At 35.4% G+C, this 26019-nt stretch overlaps 1 protein-coding gene across 7 annotated transcripts in view; it reads left to right on the top strand.

Annotated features, from left to right (window-relative positions):
- PACRG (parkin coregulated) overlaps positions 1–26019 on the top strand; it is a 246540-nt gene that overhangs the window by 6884 nt on the left and 213637 nt on the right. The gene's annotated exons all lie outside the window — the stretch shown is intronic.

Raw genomic sequence — 26019 nt, 5'->3', positions numbered from 1 at the left:
GGTCACTCCATGGCTTTGCCGCTGCTAAGGTCAAACAAATTAGTGATGACTAATTTACTTTCTATTTGGACAAGAAAAAAGGCATTTGAAGGTTTTTGCTTTAATAAATCTGCTGCTTTTCTGAAGATGTGGAGGGGGTAATAAACACACCTCCCTTCTGGCCCTCAGAAAAACTATATAACACCATATTGTTTCAGTTATAATAGTGAACTACATCATAAACCTTGGACTGGCTTTCTGAATACAGTTGAGTAAGCCTGCATCAGTGCTTGGGTAGCAGGAACACATGCTTATTAGATGATTTCAGCTGCAGCTAATTCTTCTTATGTATTCTGCTGCAAGTGTGCAGGGAGGGCTGCTGCCAAGTATGCAATGAATGCTTCAAGGAATTGGAGCAGCTGGCCATGTCTGTAGCTGTCAGCTTCTGGATGCTGTCCCTTGTCTTACAGTCTCCTCTTGTCACTGCTAAAACTTAAATAACACTGGAAGCTTTAAGTGGGTGAAGGGGACAGGAGATGTAGCTCAGTGGCATGTGCATTAGAAAAGGAGTGGAGAAACAGAAAAGGATCTGAATGTGACCCCCTGCAGCGGGGACCTAGGTGATCACTAACACAGTATGACTTTTCCTATGGCTGTGTTCCCAAACTTTTTAGGCAGAGTGTGCTGGAGTCTGTACCATGGAAATAAAATTTTTCCTTCTTTTCATAACTGATACTTCGGGTAATAAATATGCTTAGTCTATGTTTAACTGAAATTACCTGATAAGACTTTTAAGGGGTCAGAGAGGTTTAGTTTTTTTCATGAAGTTTTCCTAATGTCATGTTTTCATGCTGGCGCAATGCCAGCGCCCCCCATGAAAATACACCTCCCCAAAATAAATGCTGTGAGATGCGATCAGGAACAGAGCAGAGCAGGCCCAAGCTTAAAACAAAGGAAAAAAACTTTATTAAGCTACTGCTATTATAATGAAAGACACACACACTAAATCTGGAATGAAAACCCTCCAAAACACTCTTCCTCCCCCCACCCAATTTCCAACAAACCACAGTGAGACACCACCTGGGATTCCTGATCAAGTTGCCACCCTTCAGATAATCAATACTCAGTCCATCAAGGGAGATAGGAGTCTCTCTTGCACCATAGACCCTCCCAGGAAACACAGTTGCCACCTCCTGTGTTTCCATGTCACACATGGCAACCGCCCAGAGAAAATCTGCCAGTGTGACACTCTCCTTTCCATGTCACAGTGCTCTCACCACCATGCATGGACAGACTGCCCATAGGGCTCCTTTAAGGATGCTTTGCCCAGGACCAAAAGAAACAACAGTTCAGCTTCTCATTTTGGGACCACAGTCCCCCCCATTTTCTTCCTCCTCTGGGGCTGAGGGTCTCAAGAACAGAGATCATCTTCTTCCTGAAGACAGTGGGCATTCACCACACCCTCTTCTCTGTTCACTCCATTCCTGTGCTGGTAGTCGCTGAAGCAGGTCTCTTGGCTCACCATTGCATCCCCCTAAAAATGCAGTCTCTGTTGCAGGAGAAATTGGTTCAGTCTATGGCTAACAAGAAAAGTCCAGCCACAAGCCACTCCATCATCTCCTCCCACCTAGAACTTCTTCTTCTAACATCTCAGGTCCCAGACTGTCTCTTCTCTTTCAAATCAAGGAGGAGCAATATTTCACAAAGCTTTCATTTCTCAGGAAAGGGTTAAAAGTCTCAGACTCCCCGGACAGCTGAAATCTCTGCCCAGGACTCCAACTCCCATGGCTGGGCACCTTCCCCCCCACCTTTTCCTTCTCCTCTGCCCGCAAATTCCAGGTGCCGTCAGGCTCTCTGTCTCTTTCCCTCTGGAGGGGGTGAACAAAGGCATCTCAGTTTCTCTCCACCCTTCCGTCCGCTTCCGTCCGCAGGGGCCCGCCCGGTTCCCGTCCTTCAGCCCCTGGCCTACCTCCCCCAGGCCACATGGCTTTCCTTCCCCCACCCAACCCGTGGCTGGGCAGGGAAGTCTGCACTGCACTCTGATCGGAACCAAAGAAAGAGTTCCTGTGGGAGTTCTTGCTTTTAACCCCCTGTCCATGCCTTCGGTGGTCACTCCAGGTGCCAATATCCAAACCTGACCACTGATTGGTTTGACCCTAACTTTTTGAAAAATTCACTTCTGTGTCAAACCATGGCACCTAACCATTTTGAAATGAAAATTATTGTGAAGTAAAAAAAAATAGTAGCAAAGAATACTACTGGTACATTGATAAAATTTCTAGACAGTGTCATAGAAAAACTACTGTGAAAGACTGACTGGTTCCTCTTAGCAGTAGCTGATTCTTCTATATACTTGACATCCATATAAGCAGTTTGGCATAGATTTTCATTTTCGTAGCATAGTTAAATAATTTTTGCTGGAAAATTTATGGAGCTCTGATGACTTATTTTCTTAGATAAAATACATGTCAGATAAGATAAAATTATAAATTCCATCATGGGGTCACAATGTGCTGAAGGCTAAATTATGGAATCTTGTGTTTAATAGTTGCACTCTGATTCTGTAGATACATTACAAATATAATCTTTCTTATAGTTGCAATTTTTGGACTTTTATGAGTGTGAGTTGAGGGGATGCTTGCAAATAAAAGAATTGCTCCTGAGAGCAATTTAATTCAAGTCAGACTTTCTGTGAAATTTCTGTTGGGCCTCTTGTCTGAAAAAAATAGGATTCTGATGTGATAATAAAGCCTGCCTTAATTATAATAGGATGATAAACATATAATTTAGCTTTTCATATATTTCTGATGGTCTCTTTTAATGTAAGATTTTTCTTTTTAAAAAATTACTCTTCACCCATCTTTCTGTAAGGGATGATGCCAAGACCTTGATAGCAAGAGTAAATACTGATTTGTTTTCAGTTTCATAATAGAAGTATGTCATTAACTTGACTAGGATCCAGACTAGCTTTGTTTGGTGGGGTTTGGTTGTTGGTTGATTTGATTTTTTTGTGTAATGCAAGACTTTTTAAACAAATGTATACTGCAATAAGTACAAAAATTCTGCACAACGTGACAAAGTTAAAACAGAAAACACATCATAGAAATATCTGTGCAATGAAAACTCTTGAAGCAAGCATGGCATACTGCTAACTTTCTGTGTAACAGCCAGCTGAATCAGAACACATCTTGAAAGTTATGTTTGAGGCCTATTTTTTTGGTCAGAAGTATATTAATGAGAACGTTTTGTGTGGTTAGTAGGCAATACATAGTATTCTACACAAAAACTGACCTAAATCCATATCAGAGGGTACAGTGTTTTCTTGTCCGTCTTATGCGTGTAGGACATCCATTGGTTTGCCAACATCACATGAGCGTTTTAAATAATTTTTGTCTTGCTCTGCATCTCATTATAATATGAAAGAACTACTTCTGCATAAGTTGGTTTGACTAACTAGGTGTTCTTGAAAATATCTGTAGGTATTAAGTCCTCTAAGTTTAGCAGATTTTTCATTCTTTCAGTAATTGTTAGATAGTAATTATTTTCTGTTATTTCCATGTAAGATTTGTCTTAATGACAGCTGTATTATTAAGCCCATGATTTATGGAATGAAATGTTATCTTCTGAATTTTTATTTTTGTTTTTTCTCTTAAGGAAGTGAGGAAAGCCCCATGGAAGGAGAATTTCTGCAAGGGAATGAGTGTGCAAGGGCTTGTGGTCAAGGAACATCCTGGCTAAAGAGTTAGGGTGCAAGGATCTGTGCAAGACTGGGATTGTGCAAAATCAGGCATTTGAGGCTGGTGTGTGCCCCTATGCATTCTCCCACTCCTGGATGCTCCACTGAATGTGGCCATCACAGACCCCCTTTTAAAACAGTATTTAAGAGGTCTTCTAAAAAATCTGAACGCTTTGGATTTAGTTTTCTTTCCTGATAAGTCTTGGTGCATAGAATTAGGGGACATACCTAATGATCAAAGTTCTCTGTTTCAAAGCTAATAATTACATACTTACTAGAAAAGACCAGTGGTCTACATTTAAATCTTTGGAAAAAATAAACTATTCCCTGGCTTATTTTACTGTCCTACTGATGATGTTTTAATGTCACATTATTGTTTTGTACAGGATATCTTCTCAGCTAAAACTGTTTAGGAAAAGGTGCATGCATACTTTTACTGACATTGTAGCCAGAATTTGATAAACATTTTTTTTTTTTTTTCCCCAGAAGTTGAAAACTTGCATTCTTACTTCCCAAACCAGGTCTATTGATCTCTCTCTTCCTGCACTCATCTGCTGTTTGTGCTCACCTTTTCTTTGGTTTTATTTACTTCTCCTCCAGACAGTAATGTTCATCATCTGGGTGTTTGGGGGGAGGGCAGTTCCACATGGGAAGAAAACTTCTAGAGAACATAAAGCTTATACCCAAACCTTATTAGAATACCCCATATGATAATTTCCACTGGAAAAAAAAATCTCAAAGGAATGAGCTTATTATAATTTTAAATTGAAGTTTTGTAAGGCATGACTGGGAAATATTTTTCATGAGAAGTATACGTGTATTAGCTGACTTTTTTGTATTTTTATACAGTGTTTTACTAGCTATCTCATGCCCCTCTAATTTGTGTGTCCTTCATTTAATTCATCAGGTTTTATATTAATAGTGAAAGGTCAGAGGAACAATTACTAAAACTTGATTTCATCTGCTGTGTAATGCAGTCTGTCAAATTCAGAAAATAATTCCTGTGTATAATGTATAACCTCTGGTTGAGCTAGGAGATAGGCTGGGTTTTTTTTAGAAAGTAAAGCAACCCAAAGGTAATGGTGGTGTCAGAGTCTGTTTTATCTCTAAATTATGCCAATGCTTAACTTATCCAGTGCAATGCTATTAGAAATTTGCACTTCATACCTATATGAATTTGTCACACATTAGTCAGATTTCACTGTGCAAATATTGTAGAGTGAAACAGCTACTTAGGGAGATATACTATCCTTAAAAATCCACAAAAGTAACACTTTAGCATGCTTCTGCCTTCTACTTAAAATCTGTTTAAGTCATGATTATTTTATGAGCTTCTAGTATGCCTTTGGACATATTCAAGACATATTACAATACTATGATTCAGGACAACAATCAAGTTTTAAGATTTTATTTGATAGCTTCTGAAGGCTTTCGGTCATCCAGTTGTTCATCTAGTATGAAGAATTCATAGACAGTGCACTAAAATTGTAAAACATCCGTCACTTTAATTTTAAAAAGTAAAGTAAGTTCCAGTGTATCAATAAGAAATCAATGAGTTATGCATTTAAGATTGCAGGTGATTTCACAAACTCTTTTATCTGCTGTTATCTGACAAAGGAACCTTTATAACAGAAGTGTTAACTGAGTGCCAGCCATTGACAATGCTGTGCCTGTCAATAGTATACAGTGTTCAGACCTTTGGGTGTAAATTTTATTGAAGAAACTACCAGGTTTTAATACATTTGGTTTTGTTTGTCTTGTCATTTTTCCTTTTCCCTGACACCAGATAGAATTGAAATATTTTTCAGTTTAAGTGAGAAAACATTGGACCCTGTACCAGCAATAGAACAATTCTGCCTCTACTGTACAATGTTCCATTAGACAGTAATAACAAAGTGTATATTGGGTGGAAATGTTAAAATATATTTGCAGAGGTAATTACAAAATTGGCATTAACAAATTAGTTAACTCTAGATTCTTCTTTCCATTTGATATTCATTTAATTGTTCTTTATCACGTCACTGGTAGGATCTAGGTGATTATTCTCCTTATTTTATCATATGTATTCTTTTGCTTCTAGCAAGTGGAACACTTTGAGCTCTTGTTTCTTTATAGCATTAAATATTCTTCAGTTTTATTAGTTTTAAGTTAATCTCTTCAGAGATCAATAAAAAAATCTTGCCTAAGGGTGTTTGGCACAAATGTTTAGTCAATGACATGGCTAAGCATTTCTGAGCAAAATGTTTGTTCTGATTGCTGAAACAGTTCCTTTGAGAGCTCCTTTAGCTGAGATATGCATATGACCTTTTTCTGCTTGAAGTCACAGTTTAGAGTTCATACTTAGACTGAATGCAGATCAGCTGACTCCTAACTGAATGCTCTTCCCAGTGGGCTGGAGGTAGACTCCCTTGTAGTTCTTTTGAAGCTTTCACTGTGTTCTTAACACAGAAATTAACAAAATCATCACCTCTTGAGCTTGTATTCTAACTCCTAAATAAATATGCAAAAGAAGGCAATATTATTTAAAGAGACCTTCCTGAAAGCAGGTTTCAGTCCTCAGAAGATAATTTCATGGTCTGCATTTTCAGTAGTCTGATACATCACTTTTATAGTCTAGATTCAAGTGTCTGAACTCCAAAGAGGAATGGAAATTCACATACATCCCTGTATTCAGGGTTGTGTAGGTATTCAGCATGTCTGCCAGCACCTAAACAAGCCGAAGTGTCTCATTCTCTTCACCAACATTGGAGGAGCCTGGGCTTAAAGCCTAATTTAGGCTCTTTGAATTTACCCTGACATTGAGGGCTGGTGTTCAAACCGATTGTGGGTTTGTACCATGGGTAACTCAATGGGCCAAAAGCTTTTTATTAAGCATCTAGAAAATGCTATAATGTAAATACTGGTTATTATCTAGTGGGCATTTAGAAACATCCACTTAATGTAATATGCTCATTGTGTGAAGGTATAGATATTCTCAGTTCAGTCAGAGAGAAAAGGAGAGAGATTTCTACCAGGCTAAGCCTGGGAAAAAGTCCGAGAGGAATGTAAACTATTTATTGTCTCTCTTTCTGTTCATATTGTTTATAGATATGTTCTACCACTGTGTGCTATTCATAGTGCACCAATGGTGTGGAATGTTTTTACTTTAAGACCAATGAAATTAGTCTTCACAATGTTCTCTATAAAAGAGCGATGTACTTTTAATAAAGGGATCATTCTTTGCCTTCTGAACTTGGAGTCATTTTCATTCCCCTCCCTGCTTCAACAGCGACATGAGGGGATACTGTAATCCTCTGTAGTATACTGTTTCCTTTAGCCTATATTTTTAGGTTTCTTTATACTTTATTTTTTCAGTCTATTTCCCTGTTTTCCTGATCCCTCTTTAACTGATAGTTTTAGATGTATATTAACTTTACTTCAAGATCCCATAGACCCACTCTAAGAGACAGAGGAGTTCACAAGGTATCCATTAAGGAGCTATTAGTGTGTCTTATTTTCTTGCAAGTTACAAACTGTCTGATCAAAATTATCATTTTGGATCATGTTTTTCCAAAGAAAGGAAATAAGGTGTGTTTTTAAGGGAGGTCTTCATAAATATTGTCATGGTTCTTGTGTTTTCAAAAGGACTCTTTAGAGCCATGTAAAACTTGCAGCCTAACCACAGAAGATTATGCTACTATATGAAAAAAATCCACAAAGTGAAAATAAGCTACTGCACTAGGTGCCAGTTATTCGAACGAACAAAGCCTGATATCCTACAGGGTTTTGTTTTGTTTTATTTTTTTTTCCTGGTTGATTAGTATAAAAATTAAACTTATTTTCTTTTTTAATACAATATTTGGTGTCTAATAACATGAACAAGCCTTTTGTTTGGATCACCCTTGTCTGTTCTCCATTATTTCCAAAACACACAAGGTCAGCTGTTTATGCTTGAAACTGCCATTTCCTCAAATGTGGTTTAAAATAACCAACAAATGCACATCTTTAGGAGTGAAGGCAGGCAAATGTACACACAGCATAGATGTGTAAGCCTTGTTTCCTCATGAAGGTGTTTTAGAAATGGTACACATACGCATTCAACATGAAAAGGGATGGAATTACAAAGGAACTAAATAAAATGGCAATATCACAAATGAATCAGGCAATCAAAAAAATATTGAGTTCCTTTCAGTCAGAAGCCATTTCCTGAAGATGAAAACTTAATAACTGAGTTTCATAATTTCATTGTGAAAATGAACAGTCTCTCGCAGAGCTTGGACTTCAGTATTGGAACACACAAGAACATCAGCAACTTTGGTTGTTTTCCAGTGAAGTGACTGGTACCAACAAAGTTGATGACAGGGGGCTCAGCAGCACAGTAGAGAACTTCTTGTAGAATCAATATCTGAAGCAGATCCTTTTTGATCTTCACTAGTAAGCAGAAGATAGTTTCATATAGTGACAGAGGAACTTTCTCACTGGTTCCCATGTTTAGCCTATAGGAGTAGTTTCATATGACTAAGGGTTTAAGAATCTGTCACTAAGTTTTGCAGTTAACCAGGAAGTATATTGTTGTTTATTAGGTCCCTGAACTTCCTGATTTTAATGTTATAGAAACATGAATTTAGTGAAAAGGTATAGCATTTAAGAAACATTTCTCAAATTTTACTAAAAATTTTCTGATACACAGTTAAAACACAGGAATGGTAATCATAGTAATCCTTCTAGTTTACAAAGATACCAGCTGCAAACTTACCAGTAAGTCTAAGCGTTGTAATGTACATCAAAGATTTTATTATATAAAAAATTTGTGTAGTATTAATGAAAAATGTCCTTGAGGCAATAAGTTCTTAAAATAGAATTAAGCGGTAGATAAAAGGAGATAGAGAGAACAATTTCTTTGTATAAGGCAAATATCTGTGTTCCCATGTGAGAAAAAGACAAAAATAATTATAGCAATGCTCAGTAATATATAATATGGTTTTGTAATTTATGTTTATTATGAGTAAACGTGAGATTAATGTGGGTTTGCTACTTGTGTAAGTGAAGGACAATTAATAACATGAAAATAGCACTTCATTTCTTATTCACCATTTGTATTTTGGGAAGGGTAATAAAATGAATTCTTCCAAGGATAGGCATTTTATGGAAAATTATCATTAGCTAATTTTGTTTTAGAAATAAAATTGCATGAATTACAGAGGTAAGATGCTATCATGGGATAATAAATTCTTAACATATTGATAAATACCTACTTTACATTTTTATAAAAAGCCATCTATTTAGTGATCTGTGTGTTCAGTTAATAGACTGGGACTTAAGTATTGGATACCTAATTTATCTGCTCAGAATATATAGAGTTTTTTTACTGTTCTAAGTAGATTCACAACCTACATTAAAATGTTGCTTTTTAATGAATAGTTATGCTTTCTGTAACTACCAAAAATTGAAAAGAAAGTGATAGCTGAGAACGTTCTCTATAAAGAGTATAGAAGGTGGAATAAGTATCAGTATTTTTTTTTTTTGCTATAAGCCCTGTATGTATAGTAGTTGTTTTTCTCAAAAGAGTATGATTTACTGTACACATGCTGCAACCAGAATTCAGCTATCAAAATTTAACTTCTTAACCTGAAAAAAATCATGATTTTACTTAAGACTTGAGAAGGAGAAGTTTTGATATTTTCAGAATTTGTATATGTAAATCTTAATGAAATGTAAAAAAGACAAAAAAAATCCCATTTTCACTTCACAAGTGATGAGGTTTTTGCAGGAATGAAATAAGATAAGGGATCTGATAGCTTCTGTTGCCACTGAAGAAGTCTGTTATCTCAAGACTTCTCATAAAGTTTTGTTTTAAATGAAACAAGAGGTAGAACCAGTCCTTGTAGTGCCACACAAATAGAAGTTTTCCAGGCTGGAAAGAAACCACCCATCAGAATTGTCTTGAAATCTGACTGATAGGAGTTGACCTATGCAGTTCAGGGTGACTGACTCATTTCTGCCAGTCTCCCAGGCAAGTCAGCAGCACATGGTGATCTTCAGTGTCAAACACTGCTGATAGGTTTAATGAAGTAAGCATGGATATCTTCCTCTGAGCTGTGCCAGAGAGGAAATTGTTCGCAAGCAAGACTAATGCACTCTGAAAGCTGTTACCAAGTTTGAAAGCCTGACTGCCCTGATTTAGGTTCTTGGCATAGAAGTCAAGTTCTGTAGGAGAGTATGTTGTTTAGTTGTGGCTTTTTAATTATTTATTTGATCATCTTTCCCATATATAAAAAGCTGGGTAGAACATTCAGACTAAGAGGATTTTTGAAGCCTGGGCATTTACACTTCATTTTTCATGTAGTTTAAAAACTGTGATTTATATTCAGATTACATTGAGATTACATTGGGATGCTCAGGACTTTGTCCAGCTGGGTTTTGGTTGTCTTTAAGGATGGAGATTCTACATCATCTTTGGGTAACCTTCCAATGAGCTTTCATTCTGGAGAAAGGTTTTTCTACAGTCAAGTCAGAATTTCCCTTATTGCAATTTGTGACCAGTGCCTCTTCTTTTTTTTTTTTTTTTTTTTTTTTTTTTTGTTGTGCAACACTGCAAAGACCTTGACTCATATCTACTGTGCTCTCATGCTTGTAACTGAAGGCAGAAATGAGATTGCTGTTCAGATTCCTCTTCTTAAGGCTGAAAAGTTTATCTCACCTTCTCCTTATGTGTCATGTACTCCACTTCTCTCTTCATACTAGTGGCTTTCACCAGCCTTTTTTCAATATATCAATGTGTTTCTTGTACTGGCTAGTCTGAATTGTGACCTTATTCTTGAATACAGTCTCACAAACACCAAATAAAGGAGAATGTTGAATTCCCTCAGCACTCTTATGTACCCTAGAACATAGTTACCTCATCTTTGCCACAAGGGTACACAGATGTTCCACTTGTTCACAGAGGTCCCCCAAGATCTTTCCTACAAAGCTGTGTTCTAGCCAGTCAGTGCCTGGTCTGAACTGTTACAGTACAGAACTTTGCTTTCACTATTGCTGAACTTTATGAAATTCCTGTCAACTCATTTTGCCAGCCTGTCAAGATGTTTCTGAATGCCTTCCTCGAAATTTGATGTAGACTGCTGAGTGGCATTAGATGCTGCACATCACATTTATTAATATCTCCATCTCATCAAGATGGATTAATGGGTGAACTCATTTCTACCTCAATTCACTGTTCCTTGAGAGTGACAATCAAGTGACATAAGTCTTTTACACTCCATAATTTTAAAATTTAATTCTCTACCATTTTTTGAAGGGATTAATTGCTTAATGTATCCCTTATGTGATGAATATAAAGACTATATATCTGATTTTTTTATCACTATTATAGCTCTGTAAACAGTGTATCTTATATCTATCATTCTCTCTGATAGCCTGCAGACCTTTCTATATTTACTATGAAAAATTTGAGTTAAAAATTACATTTTCATGATGCAAGAAGGATGTCTTGTAATTCATCTTGACAGGGCCACATGATCTTACCATTATCTAGATTATGTAGATTTCTGGTTATGTAATGCAAGTAAAATTTTAGCATCTTCATGGCACTACTAAATATTACAGTGCAGTATTTTAAGTGCTTTCTGAGTTTTGTACCATTTGCATATTAGCCATTTTTCACTTACAACTCTAGGACTAAATTGGCAGAAGTTTGTTAATGACTAGGTTTTCTATGTGGAGAAATACATATGGCTAGCTTCTACATAGCTATATTGTTGTAATTATATTTGATGGAGATTAGAATAAATGTGGGCTGAATATGCAGTTGTATTGGTAGATTAGAGCAAAGCTAGATGTATAAATTAACCAGCATAATTGAAGATGCAGTTTTTAAACACTAAGTTAACCAGACCTACTTTATTAAACTCCATGGAAGGAAAACAGCGCTAGAAATTTAATTTTTCTTAATGAAAGCAAGCTTATGGTTTTATATGTAACCTTTAAAGCTTCATGTAGTATTGTGTATCTTGGTTTTTGTTTATTTTCCTTTGGAAGTCAATCTTTTGGGTTTTTGTCATCTTTTTGAACATGATTTCATTAGTATTTTATAAAATTTGTCAGGAACATAAGTAGAGAAAACATGCTGAAAATGTTGGTAACCAGTATTTATTCTGTAACTAGCCTTAGTGGAGATTTTTTTACTCTTTCTTTACTTTCTTCTCTCATAACAGTCTGACTTTTTGTTATAGTTTCATTCTAATAATTTCTTTTTATGAGTTCTAAATGGTAATCTGAAGTATCCAGTCTTCTGCATGGCACTTAGGCAGTGTAATCATATTAGCACTCTTTCATTGCTATTTCAGTGGTTATGGTAGGGTGGTGATGGGTAGTGTAGTCGGCACAGTCTGCAGTGCGAGTAGAAATTTTGCTTGCTTTTGACCAAAAGGACTGCAAGTGATCAGAGGTATAATTGAGCAACAAATTACAGTGAATGTGAATTAAACAAAGCATCCTTAGGGCTACTTGGCAGAAGGTATGTTACTAATTCTTCGAGTTATTACCTCATAGTGACTGGCATTCTGAAGATGGTTTGTTCTGTTACAAAATTCTTGAAGAGTGAGTTGGTTCTACGGAATACTGAACAACATTTTTCACAATGTGTGATTCATACTGAGAACTTTATCTCTAGTGATCAGATCACATTGCACAACATAAATGTCTGTGTGGTTGAATCAGGCAGAATTTAGAGGAAAACGTTTTAATATTTTAATTTAATTTGAACTAATATTTAGAAAAAAAAAGACCTCATCAAGTAACTTCCCTGCATGCATCACATCTTACAGACTTCTGGACTTGTGTGGTTGTTGTAAATTATTCAGTAAAGGGAAAGGCCAATGGTGGATAATTTTCAGTTTTGTTGTTTCTCGAAAACACTAGTTTTATTAAAAAATGTATTGTTATGTTCAAATTTCTAATGGAATTTGAAACTTATCTCTCAGGCAGTAAAACATTAATGATTAAAAACTATAGTTCGCAGTTTCTATGATAAAATACCATTGCATTTAACCAGATACATAGCTAGGGATCTATTGCACTGTTCTATAGGTTAATTTATCAGAATTATCTCTAAAAACCTCATAAAACATTTAAGGAAAATCAAATATTTTCAAACATTGTAGATTGACTAACGTTAAGTATTTTACTTGCTCTTGAAATTCATTGTACTTTACCAACGTATTTATCTAGGCAACTGGAAAGAGTCACATTTGACGTACAAATGAAAATTAGTTTTGCTGGCTTGTTCAATTCTTAGCTTGTCTCTTAATAATAATTCCATACTATCAATTGTAGTGATGGCTTGTGTGGTAGCTCAAAAATAAATAGAGCCACCAACCTAACTCAGCAAACAGTAATCATATATAAACAACTTTCTCTCACTGTTGTGGTTAAGGTAAAATGTAAATGTAAATAATGGTGAAAAAGCTTCTATGACAAAATGTTAGGATGTCAGCTTCTCTCTCTGTTTTCTCCAAATGTTGTGAAGGAATGAGGTCTTTTCTGCAAATCATAAAAATGATTTGGTTTTGTTTTTTTTTTTTTTTAATCAGCATGTCAAATAAAAATGTCTCCTTTTCATCAGAACGTATAATTTAATTATACTCCGTGTAGCCTATGAATAAGTAATATATTTACTATAATGCTCTTACAGTAACATTTGCTTGATTACTGACTGTGCTTTTCCAGAATTAAAGTGATGAGTGTAGAGTACCATCAAAGTTTTCTTTTGTTAGGCTTTTCCTAACAACTATTTTATGAAAAAAGAAAGTAAGAAAGTACATAGAACCTGATATTTTCCTGTACTTTGTTAATTCATTAATGAAATAATGAATTAATTATTTAATTAAATTCTTTAGTTATTATTTTGTGCAAAGCTATTTCTATTTCTCAGAATGCTTTTATTGTTTAATTTCTAAGATCACTTCATTTGTATTGAGCTACAGATATTGTAGAATCATAAAGGTTGGAAAAGACCTCCAAGATTATTGAGTCCAGCCTTTGACCGATCAGCACCACGTCACCTCACCCATAGCACTAAGCGCCTTATTCAGTTGTTTCTTGAACACTTCCAGGGATGGTGACTTCACCACCTCCCTGTGCAGCCATTCCAATGTCTGATCATCCTTTCAGTGAAGAAATTCTTCTTGATGTCCAAACTGACCCTAGCTTAGCAAAGCTTGAGACTGTGTCCTCTCATCCTATCACTGGCTGGTTGGGAGAAGAGGCCAACTCCCACCTGGTTATACTCTCCTTTCAGGAAGCTGCAGAGTGATAAGGTCACCCTGAGACTCCTTGCCTCAGACCCAGCCCCAGCTCCCTCAGCCACTCCTCTTAGGACTTACACTCTACACCTTTCACTAGCTTTGTTGCCCTTCTCTGGACTTGCTCCAGCATCTCAATGTCTTTCTTGAAGTAGGAGTCCAGAACTGGCCAAAAGACTTTAAGTGCAGCCTGAGTAGTGTCAAGTACAGAGTACAGTGCCAAATATGATCACTTCCCTCATCCTGCTGTCCACACTATTGCTGATACAGGCCAGGATGCCACTGCCCTTCTTGGACCCCTTGGCACACACACTGGCTCATGTCTAGCCATCTGTCAATCAGCACTTCCAGGTCCTTTTCTGCCAGGCAGTTTTCCAGCCACTCTGCCCCCAGCCAGTAGCACTGCATGGGGTTCTTGTGACACAAGGGCAGGACCCAGCACTTCTTACTGAACCACATATGGCCCATTGATTCAGCCTGTCCAGATCCCTCTGCAGAGCCTTCCTACATTCCAGCAGACTAACACTCCTACCCAACTTTGTGTCATCTGCTGACTTAATGAGGGCACACTCAATCCCCTTATTCAGATCATCAGTGTTACACAGAACTGGCCCCATTCCTGAGCCCGGGGGAACACCACTTAGTGACCAGCTGCCAGCTGGACTTCACTTCATTGACCATCACTCTCAGGACCTGGCAATCCAGCCAGTTTTTAGTACAGTGAACAGTGCACCTGTGCAAGCTATGGGCTGCCAGTTTGCCCAGGAGAATGCTGTGGGAAACTATAAAGGCTTTGCTAAAGTCCAGGTAGACAACATCCACCTCAACCACTAGTCAGGACATCTGGTGATAAAAGGAGATCAGGCAGGTCAGGCAGGAGCTGCCTTTTCTAAACCTGTCATGCTGGCTGGGCATGATCCCTCGTTTGTCATGTATGTGCTATGTGAATGCACCCAAGATGTTCCATAACCATCCCTGGTTCTGAGGTCAGGCTGTCAGGCTTATAGTTTCCTGATCCACCTTCCAATCCTTCTTGTAGGTGGGCATCACACTGGCTAATCTCCAGTCACGGGCTCCCTGAGTTAACCAGAACTGATGATAAATGATGGAGAGTGGTTTGGTGAACTCTTCTGCCACATTCCTCAGTACCCTGGGGTGAATCCACCCAGCCCTATAGAATTGTAGATATGTAGACTTCTAAGCCCATGAACATCTTCATTTTCCTTGTAGAAGCTAGAAGAGCTATGTACAATCATAGGTGTCCCTTTGAACCCAGATCATCAAAGATCTGGATATAAATTAAAAATTGTTTGGGATATTAAGGATTTGTCTGTAAACATGGTATATGTCTGGTTTCAGCATGAGCAGCTGTGTGCTGCTGTGGCATTAAGTTCAGTACAGGGAAGCTGCTGTGGTTAGTAATGGGGAATGTGGATGAACACTTTTGTGCCAGAAACTGCAGAATTACTGGTAGTTCCATCTCTGTCAGCTCAGGGAAAGCTGGTAGAGAGTGTGCTAATATGTGCTGTGATAATCCTTCTGCTCACAGTGAAAGATGTTCATAGCATAGGTCTATCAGATTTTCAACATGTCTAGTTATGTTTAATATTATGTATGTATATATATTACTGAATTATATATACATGTAGTTACACAGTTACTTGATACAGACATCTCTACAGACATAAATGTGTTCTTGTATTTTCACAAAGAGATAGGTGATTCACGGTTAAGTTACTGTGATACATTTCTCAAATTCTGTTTTTATACCATTTGGATATGTCATAATTTTAAAAAAAAATCGAAGGCATTTTCATAAACATGAGAAAATGTATATGCAATATTAAAGCAGATTTATCATTTTTTTTTACCATGCAGACATAACTCATTATTTTATATGGATCTGCAGAGATCACTTGTAAGTATTTCTAAAGAGTTTAACCTTCTAGCATAGAATTACTATAAAAAATTTATTTCAAAGATTGCTTTTCCCAGCTAGCAATATTTCAGTGAGAGTTCATAATGGCGGCATTTCTTGCATTCCCTCTCATTCCAGCCTTCATAGCATATCTTGGTAGCTAATAGGGGTGTTGCTAGCAGCCCTAGTACTTAGAAGGCATAGCTTTTACAATTTTAATAGATTCTTACATTCTTTTTTTTTTTTTTTTTTTGATAAGTTGTCACAGTATTTGCAGCAGTTCTTTAATTTGGTGTAAACCCCATAGGCTGTAGTGTGTGTTTTGTAACATGAAATTCTCTTCAGCTTTGGCTGATATATAAACTTGAATTTTAGAATTTCCTTTCTTACTTCCAGAATAACTGTGGCCAACTACCAGAATAATACTGCATCAAAATTTGGAGTCAGACAAACCCTTCAGCCAAAGTGAAAGCTTGGGAGCTCTCTCATCTCCTTATATTGGGAGGAGTGGGATAGGATCCAAAAAAAAAACCCTAAGCTGTCCTGTTTTCAGAACTCAGCTTTATCCTACCCCTGACAAAACAGCAGAATGTCTGCAGAAGACATAAAGCTTGGTTCTTACCCCTGGTAAACGTTGCCCAGTGTCCAGGCATTTATTTCTGGTATGCAGTTTCCCTTCTTTTCTTCCTCCTTCTCTGCCTCTGACACAAGCACCACATGGACGCAAAGGTATCTTAATATTCCAACAAAGGTAATGAGAGGTAGAGGAGAAAAAGAGACTGGAGGGAGTTGTTCCGTTTGCCAAAGGTGGAGCTGTTTGTTTGCTTGTTCCTTTAAAACAGCACGTAGGAACAAATACTGTCTTAGTTGTAAAGCATACCAAAATTAGGAAATTTCAGATTCTACATTGCCTGTGGTATCTTAATTACTGCTTCTTTGTGTGTTCATAGTGTGCTATAATTTTTAATAATGTTAGAGTAACTTTTATTATTTAGTCTTAAGGATAAACTTGGAAGAGTTAGAAATGAGATTGCATGCACACTATTAAATCTGCTGGGTTTAGATTACTGCTTCATTTTGCAACATTAAAATCTTTTGCTCAATCACTATGTAGAGAAATGTGATGAAATCTGAACAGCAAATATCTGGGAAAATAATATTTTAGAAATATATATTATGTTAGATGCATTTTATTTCAATTATTTCGGGAAATTATTGTTCAGGAATGCTAAAATTTATTTGATCAGAAAATACTGTTCAAAACCAATAATGTTTAATATAGTGTATATCTATCCTTACCATTGTTGTGTCCATGCATGCAATGAAGACAAGAATATCTAGTTGTAAAATCCTAATATGCTAAGTGCTATGAACAAAAGAAATTTTAGATAATATAATAGAATTCCTTTTATGTAAAACCAATGTAACTCATTATGGTGATGACTACCCTTACATTTGCATCCTTTACTTTGTGCAAATTAGACTTACAATTATCACATGATAATAGTTGTCAAATGTGCATGTTCATTGCATCAAAAATTTCAGACTTCTTCGTAGCATAAAGAATTTTTTCATTTTTTCTAATTCTCTTTGTGATTCATACTATTTTCACTATAAATTCTCCTGGCTAATCCTGTTCACAGATCATGTTCTGTTTCTGTTTAGGAGGTCTAAAGAGGCAAACTGAGAAGAGAAAAGCTTCTGTGAGTTACTTGTCCTTTCTTATGACTCAAGCCCTTCTGACAGTTTTTAATATTGTAGCATTTTCCTTGTGCCTCTTCAATTTGCTGGATGTTTGACTTCCATCTTACTCTGTCTGCAAAAGGGACTCCTTTAGCACATATTTAAAGAATAAGACATGCTTCCTTGCTTATGCTCTCTTAAATGCATCCAAATTAGTCCTTTGTTGTTCCATCCTTCTTTCTGCAAAAATATTTTGTGTTTTTAAACCTAGTTTCTAAAGGGGGAGGGAGAAAGCCGAAGAAACTGTGAGCAAGGCAAGGTCATAAGAAATGTTAAAGGAGCTGCGATTATTGTGGTGTTGGGTACTATGAAGGAGAATACAAAACAGTAGGAAACTTCAGCTGGGAATTCTCCATGTTATTAGAACAATTTGTTTTGCTATATTGCCACTGTAGAAGTGTTTAAACTTGCCTTTAAAAGACTCTGTAACATACCAAAGGGCTAACTAATCAGGAAAACTAGGGTGCTGAAGCTCAGTCTGTGGTTAAAATACAGAGTTGTAAGATTTGGCACTAATTTGTTAAGGCTAAAATATATTTAATTGTTTTAAATGTATTTGTTTTTTGCAGCTGTACCAATAAGTAATGCACATAGGATGCATTTATACTTTACTCTTTACTGTACTTTTTTTTATAGCTATCAAGAAGCAATAAGCACTCACTGTTACAATCAACAGGTTTTTTTCTTCTGTTGCTTCTCTGTAAATTGAAAACTATTTGATGTATATTTGTATTACAGCTTGAGTGAGAAAAAGCAGTTGTTGAAATCCTCACTTACAAAATTAAATTATGTGGGTTTTACAAATGTGGACTTTTAAAAATCTCATATGCAGTCTATATGCTGAGAATTCATAGGGTCTTAAAAATAGTTATGATGAATTCTTATGTAAACTTTTGATTGATTGAATTGCTAACTAAATGATTAAATAAATTTTCTCTAAAAATATTACTTCTAAAAAGAGGTAGCTGAAATGGAACATAAGCAATAACATTTCTTTTTTGAAAAGCTACATTACATTTTGAAAAAACTGAACCTTGACTAAACTTTCATTAGTTATATCTTTATCCTCCAAATGTTGATAATTTCAATCTTCAATCAACTTATTTTGAGAATTCTAACTTCAACTTCTACTTTTCACCTCATCAGACACACTGGAATGTTTTAATAAAAAAAAAAAAGTTGATGTCTTGAGCTGCTGTTCTAAGATTAGTTAATAGCCCTGACAAGCTTTTAAAATATATGTATGGGTGTGAATTTAGGGCAGATTATTCTTATGACAACAAGAAAATCCTCACAAGAAACCCAATGTTGGATAGTTTTCCACTGTTTAGAGCTGAAGAGAATTGGAAGGTTTCAGAACCAGCTATCATGTGAAAGAGCAATAAACTTGTTCATATGTATCTGTAGATAAGCTGGGGTTTTTTTTGTTTTTTTTTTCTTTTTTGAGCAATATCCTTTCAATTTTCATCCTCATTTCTTTAAATTGTTAACCACATAAATTACTGTCAAAAAGGAATATGTATTCCTTTTTGTATTCCTATATGTATTCCTAATATGTAAAGGAATATCAACTGAATATGTATTTTTATTTGTGTAGTTCTTAATACTATTTGATATTTTTACTGTAAGACTATAAGTATATATGTATATATCTGATTTTCCAAGAAGGCAAACATGCATATCTCTGTATGAATACATGGTATTGCCTTAATTTATAAAGGTTACAAAAGTTAACAACACGCACAATAACAGCTACATAACTCAAGGCTTGAGACATGTGACTGTCTCTGGTTTTGAATCACTGGTTTGGTTATATTATTGCTTTTTTAAGAATAATTGCTGTTTTTAAAAATGAAATGTTCTTTTCATATTTCACTGTCTCTAAAAGATTCAAAATAAATCTTGCAAGCATCCTTAAATTAATATTTTTCACTGTTATGAATACTTGATATCTTGAGGGTGCTAAACAATTGACTGTTGAATGGCTTTTTCCTTTGATGTAACATTCTTAGGTGTTGAGTCAGAAAAAATAAGGATTATTTCATTAATTCTGAATTTTGCTACTTCTATTATCTTAGTGTAGCTATTCACTTAGCTCTCCATGAGAAAAAATAAACTTCAGTTGCTCTGTAGATGTAATTTAACGTGCTATTCTATAGCAATTCTTTATATAGTCATTCAGACAAATCTGTTCTTGAAAGCTTCTTGAAGGCTAATTATATATCCTATATTGAGATGCATGCTATGTCAATGAAAAAATTGTAAATCAGGACATAATTATGAAGTTCAGTAGATCTATAAAAGTACTAAGAAGAAAATTGAGCATTTTTTCCCTAATGCAGTTACTGTTCTTCTTAAAGTTCTGAGATTAGATTAACTGGGGTAATCCTGGTAGAGATTCATGCAAACCTATGAAACATTAATGCTGATTTCTATAGATTATTGTATTTGGTAAGCTGCCATAAAATACATAATTCACTAAAACATTTCCTGTTAATTTGGTGTGGCATGACATGACTTATTCTCACATATAAAATGCCATTGTAATCATATGTTACTGGGATTTATTCTTCCCAGTCCAGTCACAAGAGAAATATAACTGATTGGCACTTTTCCGACAATGAAGCCCTGGCCTTGAATGAGGTTTACCCTGTGATGGTGATTGCATAGCATTTCTCTTTCAAAACCCCTGTGGTTTTGCATTGCCTCTTGAGCCCGGTACCAGCTGTTTGATTAGGCATTTAGTCATCAAGAGGCTTTGCAAACCCCAATAATGGGTGTGGAATGCAGCCCTGAATTTTAGGCTCTTGTTCCCCAAGGAGGAACATGGAATCCACAGCTTAGTCACTAAGCTCCCTGTATAGTGTCTTGAGGATAACTGCCATAAAAGGATGAACCTCCTGTTCTGACTAGGTGCCCCCTGCAATAGGAAATGGGAAACATATGATGTCATACAGTATCACATCAACTTATATTTGTCATCTTTGACTTACAAGTGCAGGAAGGTACCCTTATTCACTTGAAGTTGAAAGATTGAAGGGTCTTCTTTAGAGAATAATCAGTTATCTGTATTCTTTGAACAAATGAAGTTGGGACTTGCTCCTGTGCCAGTGCTAAGCTGACATCCTCTATCTAGTAAGCTAGTGTTTAGAGGCTTTTGGCTTAGAAGTATAAAGTCTAGGTTAGATTCTCCAGGTGAGATTCAGGTTCGCTTGTCACAAGAGCCTCCATATGTACATATATATCCTTAATCTTTTATACTGCTTTCATGTCAAATGGGAAAGTGACATCAATGGAAAGATTTCAGCTTTTACATTTGGGAGGAGCTGTTTTAGGGTGATAAATTGGCAGACATGTAATCCCTCTTTTGAGGGAATGAATATGATCCCTCTTTTGTGAACATGAATATAATTTTTTGCTTATGTAGTGCATGACAACAGTTTAGCATATCTAGATCAAAGGCAAGGGAGGAGAAGGAAACATTGCAGCAATAAGGCTATTGTGGCCATGCAGCTTTGAACATGCTAAAATACATTTTTGTTAGAAGAGTGGTGACATCCTGAAATGGGTGCAAACACATTTACTTACTATATTACTTGAGTGTATTTCAAAGTAAGTTTCTTTTATCTCATCTCAAAGCTGTGTTTACATTCATTTGCCCTTCAGTAAAATGCAAACTTATGCATTCAACAATGCTAGTTGAAACAATAGGCCAATTCTTACAGCAGGTTTACTGTGGTATTTTCAGGCCCAAAATGTATTCAATCATTCTCACTTTGTTAGATAATTAACACTGCGAGACAAAATGTCAAAATATAAGTACAGTGTATGTTTTATTATTTTTTAATTTGAAAATTTATTAATAAATAATTCTAACAGCACAATTACTTGTGAACATTTATATTATCAGTTATAAAAATAAATTATGGTACTGTTTTCTATTGATTGCAAACAGAAATGTTGTTGAGAATATATACCATTTTAGAGCTTGGTTGGACAAGTCATGTCAGAAGAGTTAGCAGTGACTACTGCATTTCCCATATCATTTATTTTTATGAATGCCAAGTACATATTTGAAGGTAGTTTAATAAGCTTTTTGCAGGAGAAAGATGCAATGTGATGCTAAAAGAATCGTAATTATTTTTTTTAAAAGCAATCCAAACAGCATACTCTGTATAAGGTAGATTTTAAATATTATTGCAGCTATGTAAGCCAAGAAAGGAAGTCTGCAAAACAGAGTAGAAAGATTCTGTAATAATTAGCTCTGTTTTCAGAGCAGTTTTTTTCCTTTCATCCACGTTGTATTGTAGAGCAGTATCATCAGCAGACTGATACCAGTAGCATTCAAGAGATTATGATCAATCAAGTTTGATAATATCTACAAAACAGTCTTTATCCAGTGTGAGTAGATTTATGAAATGTTATAATTTTGTTTAAAAAAACATTATCATTAGGCTTGGACTAATCAGCATAACAGAGAAATTAATGAGTATGTAAGGTGAGGTGTTTGTTTTTGTTTTGCAGTTTTCAGTAACACTGGGAAATCAACCATTTCTCATGAATTTTGATGTTTGCCTAGAGGCTGTAGAAAAATCAAATGTATTTTAATTTATATTATTTTCCTAAAACTTAAATGTCCTTGATGAATAACAATATATGCGAGAGCAAAGGATACCTCTGCTTTCTATCTGTTTCAAAGATCATAGAAGCAGTACATGTTAGGACTCCAGGATGTTTCCTGAGGGATCAAGAAATGTGTACATTTCTAAAGACTGACCTATCACCTTGAAAAGCAGCCATGAAGGAGAGCTGCAAATGCAAGACCACTGTCAGGTCAACCTGTCGTGGTGCTGACACGTCTCTGATATAAAACCCAATTTACAGTTTAAGAAGCACATCCATTATCCTTCTGATTTTAAAATATAACATACATCAGCAAAATGATAAAAGACAGTGTTTAAGAATTATGAAAGTCAAGGGCTATTTCATATCAGAAAGTCACAACCTTTTTTGCATATTACTGATTAAAATTACAGTGAATTTTAATATTCATTTGTGTCTTTATTTCTTCCAGAAAGTTTAGAGTTAGCATCAGTTGCACTTTTATCATTGTAATTCTACTTCTATTACATTGTTTGGATTAGTCAGACGTTCTATTACATTACTCTTTATAGGAGTTGAAGAGGTTTTTGGAAGTGTGGATAATTTTAGACAAAGTAATGTGTCAGATTTTGGGAAAAAGTACTGTCTTTTTGATACTAATAAAAAAAAAAAAAACCCAAAAAAACCCAAAAAAACCAAAAAAACCCAAAAAAAACCCCAAAAAAACCCCAAAAAAACCCCAACAAGCCATATTTTTCCTAGCATTAGGTTTAAGCTTCATCTCCATTTGTAATTTGGAATAGAATAAAAATTTTAAGTTTTCTGAGTAAAGATGATCTGTAGTGTCTTCTACTTAAGAAAGTTTCTGTTCTTGAAAAATGAAAGTTTAAGGCATTACTGAATGGTCAATAAAAAGGAAAAGCATTTTTTTTTTTTTTTTTTTTTACTTGATTACTGTAACGGACTTAAATGTTAAGTTGGATAACCTAAACAAAACACTGATTATTTTACTGTCATATCCACCAAGGCTGATGGAGAAATAATATTATGGATTTCTAGTATGAAAGCAGCTTTTACTCTTTAGAACAGTTTCCAATGTTGTCTTACTTATGAAATTTTAAAATAGCTGTTTTAACTTTGCCTATATTTGATCATACCTTTTTCTTTTATTGCTAGGTAGAGTTGTTTAATATATAAGTCTTAATTCTGCAGAAATACTGGGCATAAGTACCTTTTTAAAACTTAGACTTTCCTTAGGAATAAATATACTACTAGTTTCATATTTTTCATGTGCTTTTGATATTTCAAGCATTTGTCTAGTCTGTTTGTAAAGTGTTTGCATTTCTTTAAACCATTATGCCTGTAAATTCCAGAAGGGGTCTAAAATCTTGTCTGCAGTTTGGTTTAGTTAGCCTTCTACTGGTAAGCATTTTAAAATCATGAATCTGTGCTCTTATTAGTGAACCTATATTGTTTTTGTTTTGAGACACTGTATAAGATAAGAGACAGCAATCCAGTTTGTAAAGTTGAAGTACATTTTATTAGTATTTCTAAAGTCTCAGATCTTCATATGAAATAATTTATGAAGACACAAAATAATTGTGATTTCAGCCGATTGGCTCAAAATCAATATGTTCTCTTAATATGTGTTTGCTGTTATGGTTTGTATTTTCACTTAGCATTTTCTTGTTCCTTGAAGACACTGAGATATTATCTGATCTAGTTTATGTATAAATAAAATTAAGTATGTTTATCATTTAAAAGAACTGAGAAAAGCACTTCTTAGCTATGTAATCTTAATCACATTTCAGGTAAGGTTCTTCTTTAACTCATGATGCATATAACTGCATCAGTTTTAATAAGGACACTATAAAATTGTTATATAGGCTTATGTACAATGTACATATCTTCAGGTTAATTGCTTTCTAGGAGCAGCTGCTCTAGAAAAGTAAAAGGAGCCTTGTACCTGCACCTGAATTTAGCTAACAGGAGGCAGCCCCATGTAGTTAGCCATTTTTGGAAGTAATTATTGTGATGGTGAAAGAAGGTCATCAAACACAGATAACCTTTAATTTGAATTTTTCGAAGAATTACAAGAAAACAGAAATTTTTTTGAGATAGGTTTTTTTGTTGGTTGTTTTTTGCTTGTTTAGTGTGTTTTGTATTTTTATTTTTGTGAAGGTTAAATATAATAGAGCAATTTCAGAATTAATGTAAAAGATTTCTATTCAAAAAAAGTTAAATTTGGAAAATTTTTAATTTCATGGAAATTTTGGAAAAACGGGCTTTTTATAATAATTTTTGAGAGGAAAAACACTTTGAGTGAGTAAAAAATTCTTATAGATTTAGACTCAAAGGATTTAAATACTAAAATATAACATCTACTTTGAAATTTCCAAAACGAACTCTTCCTATAAAGCAAATTGTGTAATTTTCAGTAAGTTAGAGGCTGTTTCCTGGTGATAAAGTTGCTTACTTTTGTGATTTCCCAAGGCTTCCTTACATGGCTTGTTTGAACTATTGCAAATCTTCCAGAAAATGTATTTTCTTATAGCTCAATGTACAGTCTGCAAGCAGGAAATGCAAGCCAAATGTGCCAGGTAGGGTCTATGTGTTGTAAAACAGAGACTGAAAAAAATTATCTATCTATGAAAGTGTTACCACTATGAAAGTGGTAACAGCAGTGTTAAACATCAGTGAGCTCTGGTCTTGTATATAATGGACTAAACAAGGCCTGTAGAGACTGTATGTGAAATATTTTGTTCATATGTAATATCAACAGTTGGGGGAAAGGTCATGAAGATAACTTCTTGCATTGCATGTAAATCCGTTATACTGCAAGACATTTAAAGGGAATATTTACCTGGTTTTGTTTGCATTTTAGATTTTTCCAAAGTATAATTATTCTAGAATAATTATCTTTATGTGAATGCTCCCCTTCTAGGTGTGTTTCCATATGGACTTAAGGTGAAAGAAATTAAAAGAAAAAATTGTTCTAGACTAATTAGTGCATAATGAAATATTTTGGAAAATTTCCAGCTCTAGATGGGTGTTAATGATGTACCCTGCAGACTTGGTCCTGAGCTCATTGGATTTAATTCCCCTTGCTTCAATGAAATTTCTTTCAAAACTAGTGAGCCAGCTTTTAATATTTACTGGAGTAGATAGAGTTCAGGCAATTAGCAATTTTGAATAGGATTTAATGGGGCATTCAGATGATTTATCGAGCTCTCCAAAGTGTTACACAGATTGAGTTCCTTTGTAGTTGTCTTGTTCCAGAGTGGAGGGAAACATCCCTGTCATTAATGTGTGCATGCCCTGCAGGAAACATTTCCACCAGCTTCCAAAAGCAGCAGTAAATCCTCCTTTCTGCAGGTATGGTTCCATGAGCAGGTGAACTTTGCTGCTGCCTAGAAATCTTTATTATTTATCATTTTTTAATAATTTTTCATCTTCATTTTGCAGCCTCTCTACTTGTGCCATGTCTCCTGTTCATCTGACACTAGAGTAAGGTGATTTGGCTTTCTAAGCCAGCAAAAAACTATTAACGTTTTTCCCCTAGGTTAGTTTTCTATGAAATTATTCAGATGTATCAGTTCAGGGAACACTTACAGACACATCACCCAGTAAAAGTCAGTTGTTGGGAATGTATGTCAGGCAGTGAGGAGTGGAGGAGAATGAAACTCTACCTTTAAGCAGTGGTGAGATGTTAGATCAACTTGTTGCTTAGGAATGTTGTGATAGCAAAGCCACTATTGAAG

The sequence above is a fragment of the Vidua macroura genome, chromosome 3 (genome assembly GCF_024509145.1).
Source record: "Vidua macroura isolate BioBank_ID:100142 chromosome 3, ASM2450914v1, whole genome shotgun sequence".
Taxonomy (NCBI): Eukaryota; Metazoa; Chordata; class Aves; order Passeriformes; family Viduidae; genus Vidua; species Vidua macroura.
This window is presented reverse-complemented; position numbering and strand designations above follow the sequence as displayed.